Source organism: Micropterus dolomieu, linkage group LG01 (genome assembly GCF_021292245.1).
Source record: "Micropterus dolomieu isolate WLL.071019.BEF.003 ecotype Adirondacks linkage group LG01, ASM2129224v1, whole genome shotgun sequence".
Lineage (NCBI taxonomy): Eukaryota > Metazoa > Chordata > Actinopteri > Centrarchiformes > Centrarchidae > Micropterus > Micropterus dolomieu.
In genome coordinates, this window is record NC_060150.1 from 26,774,159 (window position 1) to 26,790,473 (window position 16,315).

Consider the following 16,315-nt stretch of genomic DNA (forward strand, 5'->3'; position numbering starts at 1 on the left):
TATATATATATAATATACATAAATGTTCATATGATGCATGCCCACATACACTTAAAGGGTAACTTTGTTATTTTCCCACTTTTTTGTGTCTATGTGACTAATTGGAACAACATTTTTGAAATTGGTCCAGTATTGAGCGAGTGCGCTGCAGTCAGCAGCAGTGAAACAGGGCTACAACACAATCGTTGCAGGCAATTGCGCCCCATCAAAGTACGTCCACTAAAGTGCTTGTTTTTGCCTCTGACAGGTTCAGATTGTTATTACAAGTGTCTGACAACATTGTGGAAAGGATCCCTACAGAGATAGACTTTTTTTAAGTGTAAGATCATTTTTATTAACCATAAACATTCACTATGTCACTCTTGTCAACAATCTGAGCCTGTCAGAAACAAGCACTTTAGTGGACGTACTTTGACGGTGCGCAATTGCCCAAAAGGATTACGTTGCAGCCCTGCCCCACAGCTGCCAAAAGCAGAATGCTTACTCAATACTGGACCTATTTTAAAAAATGTTGTCCTAATTAGTAGGGTTGAGTGAGCATTTGCTGAAACAAGTATCCAGTATGGATCATGTAGTAAAATGTGTCAATATCTGTACTTATGATGAAGAAAAATCCTCACCGGGTAGCCTACTATCAGCTACTCATTGTATCTGTCCACATTGTTCCGTGATAGGCCAGTTACACACAGAGCTCCGCCTCCTCGACTACACAGACTGCTGCAGTTCTGCTGCCTACACATCAGCAACGGCTATTCTTCCTGGTTGTCCACACAAAACACAACACTCTGTACATCACAGAACACAAGCACAGATTATCACACATATCACCACAACAAAGACAGTAACAACACACCACAGAACCCAGCTCTTATCAGAAGAAATCACACAACAAAACAAACAGAAGAAAAAGAAAATAAGAAAATCTATCTTGTAGATAGTACATTGAGCTGTAATAAAGCAACATTTAGGGTACTGAAAACTCCCCCACATCACCTGGGCCCACAATGCAAAAGGTGGGGCGCTAAATTTCTGTATTATAAGATAAAATAAACACCGTCAAATTAAACTTAATTTCAATTAGCCTACCAAACTATATGCTCATAATATTCAGCCTCAAATAAGAAAAATTAAACCTATTTATTTTAACGGCTGTGACAGTTAGTGTGAAACGAACTTGGGAGCAAATAAAACATATAAAACACATTTCAAAAACGGTAAATAGGCTTACCATCATATCTTAAAAGCCTCCAACAAGTAGTAGCTTACAGGGCTTTTCAATCAGTCTCTGTAGGATGATATCGTTATATAAAAGTTTCTCCGCATCACTGTAGCAAACATAAAAGCAGCCTTTAAAACAGTCTGTGGGATTACCTACAGATGGGGTCAGGGTCAACCCTGAAGTTATCTGGACAAGCTCAAATCCTGCTTTATGGTACAGGTCTGGTTGTGTCCTCATCACTTGTCGTGTGTTTTCCCCTTCTTCAGCTAGCTTTTATGCTGTTTTATTTGAATATTTTAATTATTTGAACGCGTTAGCTGGTGAAGTAATGTGGCAAGCCGCAATGTTACAACAAGCATTTTGCAAGGGATAACTTTAGCAACTGGTCGGCGTTAGCCGGCAAGCTAACATTATCTAAACTGAGCCAACTAAAATCACAACATTTTTCACATGTAATGTTAGTTTATCTGTCCAATAGGATGGAAGCCAACTCTGGGTCGGTTTTTATATACAAATCAAAACGGTCTCTCTATGACCATGTTTTCGGCTGACGTCATTCAGATTCTCGTTTGGCCTGACGGACTTCAGTACTTTTTTTTATTGTTTTCTAGTTTGTTTTATGTTAGGAGCCAGTCCTTTTTGGTGTATGTACTCCATTTTGTTAGCTGTGGTTTTGTCGCTGTGTGTAGAAAATCAGACCCGATTTCTTCACATATGACGCAGAATAATAGCAGTTCCAAGCTACCGAGAAAGCGTGTGGTTTATTTTTATGTGCAGTTACATCCATCGGTAGCCATAGCCATCACAAATAGGCTAAAGACAGAATAAAAAAGTGATTAACTGATAAGTGATTTCATTAAAAAACAACTTCCTGTATAGCCCCTTTAGGTCTTAGCAGCACAAGAAGCTGTAACCCCCTCTAAGCCATAGCAATTGTTCCATGAGGAATTCCTAATGGGGTCTGACTGACGTCTTCACCATGTCACATAAACCTTCATTAGTAGTGCCTCAGTCTACATCCTGACGGCTGTGTGGCAGGTCAGAGCCATTACTACACAGCATCGCCAAAGACAATAGCATGTGTAGAGGTAGGTTTGGCTAAAACCACTCCTTTATTGGATTAGGAGGCCAATGAGAGGGAAAGGCGATACTCCATAATGATGTGTTGTGGCTGCCTGAAAAGGCATGGTCTGTGATGAATCGTAAGGTTTGGCCTTATAAATTATAATTATTTTGTGCCAGCACGGTTTGAGCAAGCCACTTAGCATCGCAACATCTATCAGTCCACCCATATGGCACAGAGATTAACACTGGACATTTTTTTTCTCCTCAGAAAAATGGCATTATGGAGAGGGAGGAAAGCAGAGTGATGTGGTTAAGGGAGCAAGGAGGCTGCAGCACTTAAATATATCATACCGACGGAACTATGGTCTCTGAAATGCAAGTACTTCCTTCACAACTACATCATGAAGATGGTGTTTTCACACAATAGCTGTGCCGCACTGCAACTTATTTACACACTAACCTGAGACATTCCAGTCCATCATCGGGGATTGCCTTAGAGAGGTTTCCTCTTTTCCTCAGCTAATGCTGGATTTCACATATTTAGAGAAGTAATATTCACTGAGACAAGTCGACCCGATCACGGAACCCAAGCTTGTCTCACAACGAAAAACATAATCTCTAGGGTTCCAAGACAAAAAACTAAATCAACAGACAACAGCCGACGGATTCTGCGACTGCATTTCAGCATTTCATTTTATGATTCAATGAAAATGTTATGTTTGTCAAGGTTAGATCTACCCTGCCCAATTAAAGACCACTACAGTCAGGAGACTGAAGACAAGAAACAGTTTTACTCTGGGAGTACTCTGGAAATATCATTAGAGTACAATGCCATGTCATTTTCATAAATTTCTGTGGGGCAACTGGATTTTCATATGTGGTTCGGTTTAAATTTCAGACCATTATGAAAGGCTCCTGGCTCCCCTCATATAGAATCAAATGCAAAAACTCAAATATGACGGCTATGAAATCCCAATTGAGCAGAGTGACACATGCTTAGACAGGCTTCTGGAGCAAACACTTGTTCTAGGTTTTGTAATTTCCGATTAGTGTGTAATTCCAAGTCAAAGTTAATTAAATCCTAGCTAAACTCGTTTACCAATTCATGAAGCCAGTTGTGCCTTATCTGAAAATAACCATTCTATCTATGAAAAGAGCGACTGAATGTTGAGTGCTAGTGGCACCTCTCTGAGGTCGATGGGTTATGATCTAAACCAAGGAAAATACTGCTTCTGGCCTCAGTCTGGCGCCTGTCCAGAGGCTCATCCACAGCTTCCCTGATGTTTTTATATGACCCGACAGTGGACTGCAGGGCACAAGCTGCTCCGATAGCAGGTCCTAACATCTCCTCTGTGGTTTTCCTGCCCCACCAGGCAGCTGGCACTGAGAGAGGACCTGTTGTTTGACACAGTGAATGAGCTTTGGCCTTGGGACAATGTGGCTGTAGAAATTTCTCACCAGTCAGAGTGATTTGAAACCTTGCAATTTTGGGATCAGCTTTTAAGGTCTGCAGAGGGTTTGCATTTGCAAAAAAAGAGAAAGAAATAATAAATTCAACTCCAAACAAGTACTGGTAATTGCTCATGCAGGCTGTGCAAATACGAGGGCTGTATATGTAACACCATACAAGACACATTTAAGTAATTTCATTGATGTATAGTGCAGATGTCTACTTGCAGTGAAAAGGGTGGTTTATGAAATATTAATGCCAGTGCTCAGTGGCACTTTGTATAGGAACAACTTCCAGAACAGGCTAAATAATTACAATGAAAGGGAAGGGGAGCAGTAGCAGTGAAATTTAGAATAAATAACAAAAGTGGACTATTGATCATTCACTAGCATACATAAAACATACTGTCAACAGCATGTTGTTAAAATCTGTTTCCCTTTGCTTCCAATTATGATGCTGACAAACACAAACGATTACTAAATTATCAGGCTGGGGATATTTTTGTTAATACAATTATTTATTTGTTATAAGAAATATTATGAAAAGACCAAAACCAACCACGCATAAGTCCATTTGTCAATACTTCCGACTCCTCTACCATGTCTGACACTCAAGTCCAAACACACACTACTGAAGATGTAAACCTTAAAGCTACAGCTAGACTATATAGTTTAAGTTTCTTAGAAGGTTGGGCACTGCAAATATTACTCAAACAGGAATAAACAGTTTGTTAGGGATTGTTTCAGCAGATTTAGTGCTCTGCTGATGCCTTCTGACAGCAGGAAGGCATGCGAATTGACTCAAAATAAACTACAGTGCCCATGTTCATGGTAAAAGAACATCTCACTCTTACAAAAACAGCAAATATTAGCCAAGATATTCTTAAGTAAGTACACACTTGTCATGACCTTTAACCTTAAAAACAGTTAAGGTGTTACAGATGTTTAGAAGTTTTGGTGATATTACATATAAGCACCTATAATCAACTTATACTAAACTGTTGTGCAGTCTAAAAAGGGTCTGCTGTTCATGGTGTGGGAATTCAATTAGGAAAGACTTGACTGTTTGAACAACAATAATTTATTGTTACACTGAATATGAGAATGTGAAAAGTAATTTGACGATTAGACCCCATTGTGATGATGTGATATTTAATGGGGGCAGTGAAGCTGCAGAGGCATAGAAACCCCCCTATGGAGTTTGGACACTGGTGGTGGTGATGAAGTGATGCAGAAAACGCTGAGGATCTGGGTGTGATGAGGAGAAGACTTCTGCTGAGCTTTAACTGGACCTGGAGCAGATGAACAGTAGGTGAATGTGGAGGAGGAGGGCCACAGCGATTTGTACTGAAATGACAGCTGACAGCAGAGCAGAGAACAAATTTATACCTGATTGGAAAACTAAGAGAGAAAGCCCACAGTCACCTGTTAGGGAGCAGGGAGGTTTTTCCCTTGTGTGAGAATGAATGGGTTACTATAAACAACTAGATTCTCTCCATCCATGTACAGTGGCTTGCAAGTATTCATGCGCCTTGAACTTTTCTACATTTTTTCACGTTTCAACCACAAACGTAAATATATTTATTGGGATTTCATGTTACAGACTAACACTAAAGCCCCTTTTCCACTGCATAGTACCAGCTCAACTCGCCTTTGTTTGGTTTTCCATTGTGGAAAAGTTGTACCTGCTTCCAGGTACTTTTTTTCGTATCACGTCCGGCGAGGTTCCAAGTGAGCTGAGGCGATACTAAAATGTGACGTGAAAACACAGCAGACTACTGATTGGTCAGAGAGAATCGTCACTATTCACTGCATCATCATTGCGCGTGCCAGACAGAGGCCAGCAACAGAAAGTTTTATATTTTAGAATTTTCATACTTTATGTCATCACTAAATCCACTTCTGAGAAGTTTTGAGGTGAGAAATCAACAGAGTAGATTTTGAATATTAACAGTTTTACAAAAAGTGATGGCGGAACAAAAATGTACTTAAGAGTTTTCGGAGTTTTCGGAGTTCCGAAAGTGGAGCCTGCAGGCGGGGGAAGCCTGCGCCATCCCGCGGGAGGAGCTTGCAAGGCCAGCCAGCCGCCCGCTCACAGAGCCATCTGGTCCCACCGTCACAGAGAGCGCTGCTGCAACAATGGCAGAGGAAAACACAGCTGCGAGGTTTTCATACCGCTAATCTGTCTTTACATTCTGAGGAATGTTGAAACTTTTTAACTTAAATAAAGAGAAAGCTGTGTGGATCGCTGGTGTGTGTGTGTGTGTCGCAATGGACATTATGTCGTGGCAGTTGTGTGTGGCATCGCTATGATGACCAGGGGTACTATCTCTGGGTACTATCTGCAATAGAAAATGGAGCACGGCCAGGTCGAGTCGAGGCGAGTTGAGCTGGTACTGGTGATGGAAAAGCGCCAAAAGTGGTGCATAGTTGTGAAGTGGAAGGAAAATTATACGTGGTTTTCAAAATTTTCATAAATAAAAATCTGAAACATGTGACGTGCAAAAGTATTCAGCCCCCTTTACTCTGATACCCCTAAATAAAATCCAGTGCTACCAGCTGCCTTCAGAGTAAATAGAGTCCACCTGTGTGTAATCTAGTCCCCGTATAAATACAGCTGTTCTGTGATGGCCTCAGATGCTTGTTAGAGAACATTAGTGAACAAACAGCACCATGAAGACCAAGAAACACACCAGGAAGGTGGAGGAAGGTGCTCTAGTCAGATGAGACTAAAATTGAAGTTTTTGGCCTGAACACAAGACGCTATGTGTGGCGGAAAACTAACACTGCACATCACCCTGAACACACCATCCCCACCGTGAAACATGGGGGTGGCAGCATCATGCTGTGGGGATGCTTTTCTTCAGCTGGTCAGAGTTGATGGGAAGATGGATGGAGCCAAATACAGGGCAACCTTGGAAGAAAACCTGTTAGTCGGCAAAACACTTGAGACTGAGGAGGAGGTTCACCTTCCAGCAGGACAATGACTCAAAACATACAGCCAGAGCTACAGTGGAATGGTTTAGATCAAAGCATATTCATGTGTTAGAATGGCCCAGACCTAAATCCATTGAGAATCTGTGACAAGACTTGAAAATTGCTGTGTACAGACGCTCTCCATCTAATCTGACTGTGCTTGAGCTATTCTGCAAAGCAGAATGGGCAAAAATATACATACCCCAAAAGACTTGCAGCTGTAGATGCAGCGAAGGTGGTTCTACAATGTATTGACTCAGGGGGGCTATATACTTTTGCACACCACACTTTTCAGATTTTTATTTGTGAAAATTTTGAAAACCATGTATATTTTTTCTTTCCACTTCACAATTATGTGCCACTTTGTGTTCGTCTGTCACATGAAATCCCAATAAAATACATTTATGCTTATGGTTCTAACATGAAAAAAAATATGGGAAAGTTCAAGGGGTATGAATTATTTTGCAAGCCACTGTATAATTCTGTCATGTGTCTGCTGGTTGTAGGTAGAAGCATGTTTTGCCCTGAAAATCATGCAATGTATAGTGAGTTTTCTGTCGACATCAGTGCACTTGCTGAGTCCTCGATGTAGAGATGAATTACAATCAAACTGCTGTAAGATTTCACTGGGATATAAAATTATCATTACAAACAGTACATCCACAACACCTCCTCCCTCCCTACATAGCCTCTCTGTGGAGTTGGAATAAAAATAAGAACAGGCAGCGAAAAAGGAATTTTTCACCTTTGGGCTAACTAGTATCTGATGTGGAAGTGCATGACGAAAGTGAAGTGAATAAAAGTGAAGCACTGGAAGTGAGAATGTATCAGGTTAGAGTGAGACCTGATACAGACTCTGATTATCATAAACCATATGCATGTATCCTGTGGAGTGGCTGCAAGGTAAATAAAGATGATGACAAACAACACTGCATATAGTACCAATACCGCCCCCTCACTGCTCTCCTTTCTCATCAGAACAACACTGCCAACCAAATTAGCATCAGCTGGCTGATACATTTGTAATCTATTCTGAGCATGGCAAACTATACAAATTGGATTTCTAATTTATCCTGACTCATTTATGCAAAGCAAGAGTGTTGGAGTGTCGCCATAGTAACTGCTTTGATACACGGCAACTTTCATCACAGAGCTCAGGAATACCTTCATCTTCAGGCCTCAACAGGAATTGGTATCAAAGTGTGTGATTTTCGGGAAAATTAGTTTCACATATTTGAATTTCAGCAAACTCTCTGCTCCTCTTATCTCAATATGCCTGAACACACGCGCGCACACACACATCTTGCATCATACTCACAAAATTAAACACTCATGTACTCGACGTTTTTTTCATGGCTACAAATCATGCCTACTCTCACAAACTCCACACAAATTGACCATCTCTAGAAAGACAACAGGAAGAGCTGACTCTTTGCACACGCCCAAGGCACCAGCCATTGATTAGCTAGATTAATGACAGGATAGCTACCAGACGAAGCAAATTCACACACACTAAAAAACAACAATGGAATATCGATGGCGAGGCCTCACAATGCAAGCAAAACTTGAGCCCTTATTAACTGATTATCTAACTCCCAAGAACAACAAACCCAATTAATTATTTTGTTTTCTGGCTCCATTGAGCCATTTTCTCCGTCCGAGATAACCTAGAGACACTAAACATGCAAATAAATGGGCCGTAAACTACTATCCGCTAAAATAACAACACTGCCTAATGTGTCCGCTAGGATGCTTATCACAATGTAATCATTATTGTGTTTGCACTGAGATTACCATGTAGGTCAATGCTGTGTATAGAGTATTATGTTCATTATTTAGATTTGACATGACATTGAAAGTATTTGTGTTTTCCCCGTAGCATTGCTGCAGCAGAATGAGTTTAACAATGTGTCCGATGCAGGTTCAGACTAAATGTGACCAAATAAATCTCATGCGCTCAGGTGGTGCTTGAGCACGGTGTTAGTCAAACATCCTGTGATATACAGTATTATATTTCCATATCAGTGTTGATAATGTGGCTACAGGGCTAATCTAATTTCTCTTTCTAATTGGCTGTCCAGGAGTGCATTAAGCATATTTCTGATTGGTGTGGCTTCAATTTGAAAAAGGCAATGGTAGAATATGTACTTTTCAAGGGCATCAAATTAATTGTGTTTTTGTGATAATGTTAAACATTTCAAAGTTGGTATAAAACTGTTTATCCACCTCAGTAATGTTTTCAGCTGATTAATTTTAAACCGTCAACGTCTGTAAAAGGCCCACCAGGTGATGATCCACAGAAGGCAAATAGTAAGGAAATAAATAAAGGAGCATTGTTCCTGTATTGCATTGTAGGGCTAGTTAGCTGTAATATTATATATAGTACAGTATAACATGAATTTCAAAAATGTTATTGTTCGAACATTTGGATGCATACAAGCAACAAGTTGTTCGATATATGATTCAATGTATATTTTTAAAGATTGTACTTTATAAGTTTTATGAGACAAAAGGATTTGAGGATGGCGGAGCTGTGGTTAGTACTGTTGCCTCATAGCAAGAAAATGGGTCTGAACGTGCAGGGTAGCCGGGGCCAGCAAGGTTGCATGTTCTCCTCGTGCAGGTTTTCAGTCCAAAGAAATGGACTGAAAAGGAATTAGGTTGATTGGCAACTCCAAATTGTCCGTAGGTGTGAATTTGAGTGTGAATGGTTGTCTGTCTGTGTCGGCCCTGTGATTGACTGGCGAACTGTCCAGGGTGTACCTCTCACCCCATGTCAGCTGGGATCGGCTCCAGCACCCCACAACCCATCAAGAGGATTAGCAGGTATAGCTAATGGATGAATGGAATAACTGATGAGTTTAGCAAGTGTAACACCATCTATCTATCTAACACAAGTTTGGCTGAGGCTGCTGGAGTGTAAACTTGTCCATACCAACTAGAAAGCAGGACAGAGCTTCCATCATTCCTCTAAACTCTAATTTACTAGCACCTTGGCTCACATAAAGTGGATGTTCCAAATTATTAAGATACAGATCATTGCACCACATTGCAGCGTGTAAAAAAAACAAAACAATGCTTGACAGGACTGCCTTGCTTAGTTATGCTTTGCCCAGGGTTTAGTGAATGGTCAATTGGACACCTTTGACCATTCAGTCAACAGGGAAAATGTGAATATCCCTAAAGGTATCAGTAAACTATAATACATTATTATCTATAATGATTTTTATTAATCAAAACCACCAATGTGTTTTGTAATGTGATTCAGGTTAAAAACCTTAGACACTGACAATGCTAATATGTAGTGATGGTAATTACGACTCTTTGAAGGCAGCCGAATCTTATGGCACCATTCCTTTTCTAAGAGCTAGCTCCTTCTGCTCCCAAATGGCTCTTCATTGAGTACCATTTTTGTTGTAAGTTACATTCTTGTTTGTTGCAAGAAATAAATATACAAGTCATATTTGGTTAAAATGTTAAAAAAGGGGAGCCGGCGCCCATCGTTCAGTTAAAGGCTCATATAGCACTGGGAAGGCAGAAAAGGCACAATGATATCAGGTATCATAAGATATCAGGCAAAGGTTTGTGTAACCTTAATTTTTCTACTTCACCAAACTTTTGATATTGTCAAAACCTTCACACCTATTTCAGGCAATTTGCTCAGTCCTGTATCTCCCGTTATCTCCTTTTCTCTGTCAACAAGACAAGATTAACAAAAATAATTTTGCAAGTGTAGCCTCTGACAATGTGCCCCTGCTTTAGTATATCACCAAACAGGAAAAGAACAACTCATCCAGTACCTCCAGTACCCTGGCTTGTTTTCTCTTTTTGATGCTCATTAAAATTTGGGATGATGGGGGATTACATTGTTTTAATTTCTAATAAGGACATCTCAGTCCCAGGGTTTTTCTGTTTCTGTCAAACACTTGATATGTGTCTGTCCCTTTAATCTCAGTCTTTTACTGCTCCCACCTGTGGGACATACGGACATTGTGGCTCATAGTTCACCAAGCAACACTAAACCCACTGCTTCCATTCAGGCTTGGCTCCCCACAGATTGGTACTGTATGGTATCAAATATACATATTTCTCTATATTAAGGATGATTAAAACTAATCTGTACAATGAAGCAAATACATAACTTCCATGATGCAGTTCTCAATGCCACTGGAAAAGCATTTTTAAAAAAAAGAAGAAAGACTGTATGGAAACTCTTAGGTATTGTCTCTCTGCCCCTCCTGTTGAGCTTTCCTAGTTTGCTGTGCCTTTTCATTGCCATTTTCCATCAGTCCACCAGATGCCTTTGGACTTTCCCTCCTTTCCTTATCACCTGACTGCCCCATCCATTTATACACCTGTTCCCACTTGTCTTATCTGCCCTGCAGTTACTTGACCTTTCCTGCTCACCTGTTACCACTTTCCCTTGTCAGCCCTGCAGTTCTTAACCAGCCCTTTTCCACTCCCTCCTTACCAGGTTGTACTATGTAGTTGTTTTACGCCATTTGTTTCAAGCCTGTTACCTGGAGTCTTGTCACCTGTACCTGCCTGACTGTCTGGCTGATTATTTGGTCTTTGGTTTCATGCCTGTTCCTTGTTGGATTCATTTGCCTGTTTTGGACTGCCTCTCTGGCTTCTTGCCTGCCTCATGGTCCTGTAAACCTTAAAACATTATTTCTATTATCTAATACATTTTATGTATTTATTTAAAAGCAACAGAGCACATTAATGAACATTTTACATATTTTCATCTGTAGTCTCCTGCAGGTCATTACATTACAGAAGTTAATATAAGAAAAGTACAATAAACAATAGAAAGAATAATTCAATACACCACGATAAAATCATATTTAAATGTATATTGTAAAGTGCAAGTAAACCATTCAACTGCATCTCTGCCTCTGTCATCAACAGTTGGGTCCTACCCATGTTGCTCTGCTCGTATCAGCCATGTTTCATTAGTAAGTTATTAAAGACCTAAGAATTCCATTCTAATTAAACAATTAAACAATCCAGCGTCCCTGTGTCAGAGGTTCAGTCTTTTAGTATAGTGCAGTGCCCATTCACAAGGGCTGATATGATGCCCCCTGAGCTTTTTAGATCGTATGGAGTGTTTCACCTACAGACTTAATAACAGTGAAAAGACATTTGTTTCTAACGTAGCCTATATCAAACCTACGATAACTGTTTCAACAATTACTACCACATCGGAGCATATAAGCCTCGCTGTTCTCTATATTTATTCATTCTAAACATGTTGCATGTTGAAATTGCACTAAACGTGGTGCCACACTCCCTTGGGTCTGCAGCTACACACCCGCCACGTTTGAAGTCGATTGGATGAATGGTTCCTGGCATAGTTGAAATACACTGAACAAAATTATAACGCAACACTTTTGTTTTTGGCCCCATTCATCATGAGCTGAACTCAAAGATCTAAGACTTTCTCTATGTACACACAGGGCCTATTTCTGTCAGATATTGTTCACAAATCTGTCAAAATCTGTCTTAGCGAGCACTTCTCCTTTGTCGAGATAATCCATCCACCTCTCAGGTATGGCATATCAAGATGCTGATCATACAGCATGGGTATTGCACAGGTGTGCCTTAGGCTGGCCACACAGATCTCTGAACAATATTTGACAGAAATAGGCCTTTTGTGTAGGGGAGACAGGGTATGCACTTTTGCTTCAGCAACTAAAACTCGCTGAATTTTACAGTACAATCACTTCTATATTTTACTCTTTGGTGTATCGGGACTTTTCCTTGCGCACTGGAAATTCCCACAAGCTGCCCGTACACTTCTCTGCCCTCTCCATCGGCAGAGACTGAGTATGGAAAAGATCAAGTGCCGATACATGCGCCAACATGTGAACAATGTGTGAATGGGAAGTACTGGTTATAGTGCTGACAAATGAATGCTGGTAACCCTGCAGTGCAGGCTTGGTAGGCCAAGACCGCAAAGGGCACTCTGTAAAATATTAAAATCAAGAAAGTCCCTAGTTGTATTTATAGTGGATGGTTGTAGCACTTTTTAAAGAAGTGTTACATCCCACCCCACCCCTGTCAGCCAATTTTTAGCTAGCTTTATTAGCATGGTGGTTTGAAATTAGAAAGGAAAAAATGCATCACATGCTGCCTAAGAAACTACATTTCAATCTGATATTAATCTAACAATTTTATCTGCAATAGTATAGATACTAAACAAAATATGTTGGTCAAAAAATTTACTTTCCGACCTCAAAATTAGTTTTTTCTCTACATATTCTGAATGCACCTGTTTCCAGACTTGATAATAACCACCATGCCCGATTGGGGAGGGAGCAGGTAAGTACTGAATTGATCGCCTAACTCGTATCTTAACTCTAATTGGTGTTGTTACAACTCTCCCCATGTTCCCAACCATAACCGGGCTCCCCTTAATAGAAAAAGTCTTAGATCTTTGAGTTCAGCTCATGATGAATGGGGGCAAAAACAAAAGTATTTTAGTTTATAATTTTGTTCAGTGTACAAACAGACACACAGAAATTCCTTCCTTTATTAGAGAGACTAATGCACTAGCGCGCTTTTTGTTCAAAATGTGCGTCTCACATTAGTTTCACCTACAGCAGTTATCAGCATTAGGCGGTCCATGGGCCAGATAAATAAATACTTTGATAGCAGCTGGTGTTGAAATAAATCTGTCATGATAGCAAGAGTTACTCACATAATCACTTCCTCTTAAGCGATTGTGCCTACAAAATAAGCTTAAATAAGTTTTTTGCAGCAATGCTTTATTTCGAATTGAATTGAGAGCTTTTACTTTGAAAAGTTCTGAAAAACATTTAACAAAGTCTGTGGCTTGCTTAACACACCTCTTAAAAAAAAGCCGTCGGGAAACATGAGATTGGATTCCCTTGAATGAGAAGTAGAGGATTTCATCTGCCATGAGGTGCTGTCTTTAGGTTGATGGATGTGGATCAGTCGCTGGGACGCACACATACTAGAGCACATGCTTTATTGTGAGCATGTGAAACAGTCTCTTCATAGTTAATTTGTTGAAGTGGGACCACCCTCTGATAAGGCCTGTGCACTACTGACTGAGCTAATTGGTCACTCATGCCGACCCCTGACCTACAGCATTAATAACACTGAAACAACACAACAATGGCAGAGATACTGCAAATTTGCCACAACAGCCATTAAGCAAGCATATCTACACAAACATACATATTCACAGAGACACTTACAAATTCATGTAACGCATACATAATTTAGTTAGCTGGAATGTTGGCTTTCTAACAATTTGATTGCCATGGTCCCTATTTTAAGAAACAGTTTTATTTGTTTATTTATTTTTTCTTATTATTTTTCTGCTTTTATTTAATTTAATTTGTGTAGCTACAATTGCAATCTCCCTATCAATATACTGTAATATACTGCCAATAATGAGAGATCGACTGTCAGATTTCTTGCCACCATTATACTGATACACACAGACATCACTATTGGCTCATTTTAACAATTTTCATCCCTGAAACAGATGTGTGTCTTTAATGATGTTTTGCATTTACTGATTTGTATCAAGCATCTACTGCTACGAGCTTCCTGTGGCAAAGGTCATGGCTGATGTTCAGTGAGGCTGCTTATTCATGGCATTTATCCTTTTTACTGTCACTTAGGATCACACACACACAATGCCATGACAGGTTATCCATACTATTAACGGGAGACACAGAGACGACAGGCAACAAAAACGAGGCAGTCTGAATGGTGAGATGGTGATGTGTTTATGGGGAAAAGAAGAAGAAAGGGAAGGATGGGATCATAAAATGACAGCAAGAGAATTGAAGTTCAGCACTGGGATTTGTCTTACATTTCCCTAATCTTGTCCCCAAGCATGCCCCGTTACCAACCCACTAAGGGAAAAAATTATTTTCTATTTATTTAATTTTTATTTGGGTCTCTAGATGGATTTTTATATATTTTTATATATATTTATTTGTGCCGCCATTGGTGTCTGAGAGGGGAGCCGTGAAGTGCATCACATTAACTGTATTGACATAAACAGCTCGCCAGGCGCTTTGCCTCTGCCTTTGATGAGGGTTTAAGTAGGAAGCCATTGAGAGACTTATGGAGAAATGGTCCCACGGGATCAATAGATTACAGACCTAACTAATCTTAGTGAGCTAGATAGCAGAGCTCGTAAGGCAAAACGACAGTCATATCAGTAACACATGGTGCGCCATTACTCCTCTCTGCCCTCAAACTGTAATTATTCTTCACTCTAATATGGGTCATGAATGAGTAAGCACAAGTAATAGGGTCTGTTGTGTTCTATGTCTTTTAGTACTAGTAATCTATTGCTCTGAAGCCCTCGTGGAACAAAAGCATATGTACTGGATTCTCATCGCTTTGTTATTTCTGTGTCTTCATTTTGACATTTATTGGACTCCAGTTGCATGGCATTGACATTGTTAGGCTGTGGTATTCACTTCACACTGTATCTACATAATAAACGGTATACCTTTCCATGATGGATGAAACCTTCCAAAAAATGGTCTGAAACAGACCGTAGATGAATGTTGCTATACAGAAACCATTATAAATGTCAGTCCTGCATCATATCTACTTGTTTCTTGACATTTTGGCTATATTTAGCTAAACAGCTTGAATCTGATATTTTGCATGAGGTGAATATTTATTTTTCAAAACGCTTTTATGGCAAAATAATGTTGGACAGAATGGCTAGACAACAACCCTTTCTAGAAACGAAGTCTATATGCTACTAATTTGAGACAACAAATATGTTTTGAAAGGAACGTTAATCTGCCTGATGGACCATTAGAAAACGTCGTTAATTAACATATGGCAAGTCATAAAATGTTGATTTCTGAATAGAGATGCAAGTCTCACCTGCCAAATCCGATTCCAACAGCATATACGAACATTTTTGTAACTTTTCTTTAATGAAAAGTTCCCTCTTTTTTTTCTCAGGATTCCAATTAGCACCAGCTCCAGGTAAGGCTATTGGACAGAGCTTTAAATTGCAGTTTAAGACGGCTCTGTGTTTCCCACAGAATGACAGTGTAACTGCGGCGGTGGTGGGTGGGGGTATATTTGTATATTGTACTTGAAAATATTTAAAAGAATACTTTACCCTATTGTTAGTAAGTTATTTCTTATCTCACCATTTTAATTCTACTTAATTCTCCACCTTATTTTAACTACTTTAATCTGCTCGCCTTGCTTTTCCCTTAGACACATACTACACACTAACACCATTGTCTCTCTCTTTTTGTCTCTTCCTGTGAAGCTCTGTTGACTTTAATCATCAGCTGTTTTAAAAAGGCGCACAACACAACTCGCATTTTGCATGTTTCCTCCCACAATTCTGTTTTCACAGCAGCAGGTAACCTGTGTGTGGAAACGATAGAGACCAACGTGGTACCGTACGGGTGTGTTTACTTTTGCTTCACCTGGTCCGTGTTTGTAAAATATCCACCATGCCTGTGCCTTCTAACGTAGCACTAGAAAACGCGCTTCAGCCCTTCTCTTCGCACTCCACATGCCACAATGAAATGTCTGCTCTCCGATTTCTGCTTTACTCTTGGAGTTTTTGTGCAATAG